Genomic DNA, 624 nt, shown 5'->3' on the forward strand with positions numbered 1-624 from the left:
GTCACATGTTTAATGTGGACTTGCTGGAAGTCAGGGGTCTTTAGCGTGTGATATTTATGGGGAATATTAAGTGCAGAATGAGGTCCCTCCAGCTGGGGAAAGTTGAAAGAATAGGAGGCCCAGGACTGGGCTTGTTTGCGGCATCAGAATGACATAGGATTAAGAGTTTGTAAAACAAGGCGAGGGGTTCTCATTGGCCAGTAATAAATGTAATCCTTGGAGGTAATTTCACGCAATTTGCTTCTGCTCCATGGAAGGGTCAAATGAGAAAAAATGACTTAAAAAAGAGTTCATTAACAGGAAGAATGGTACTGTTTCTCGTATACCATCCAACTGGCAGCCTGGAGGGGGGAAAAAAGCCGTACCTAAACAAAAAGCCAAAATCGACGGAAAATTGATATTGACCACCAAAAAAAACCAAAAAACAAAAAACAAAAAAACTTTCCCTCACGCTCTTCCTGCATTCCCCCATCCTCACTTCCAAACGCCAGTGTAACCCTGCCCACCCCTGGGATAGGGCCTTCACCACAGGAGATCCTGTGCAGCCTGGAGGTTTGAGACACCCGGATCGCTGTCCTAGAAAGTTCCCGCCGGGCCCGCTAAACTCCAGGAAGAAGTATGTGG

The sequence above is a fragment of the Crocuta crocuta genome, unplaced genomic scaffold (genome assembly GCF_008692635.1).
Source record: "Crocuta crocuta isolate KB4526 unplaced genomic scaffold, BGI_CrCroc_1.0 scaffold1468, whole genome shotgun sequence".
Lineage (NCBI taxonomy): Eukaryota > Metazoa > Chordata > Mammalia > Carnivora > Hyaenidae > Crocuta > Crocuta crocuta.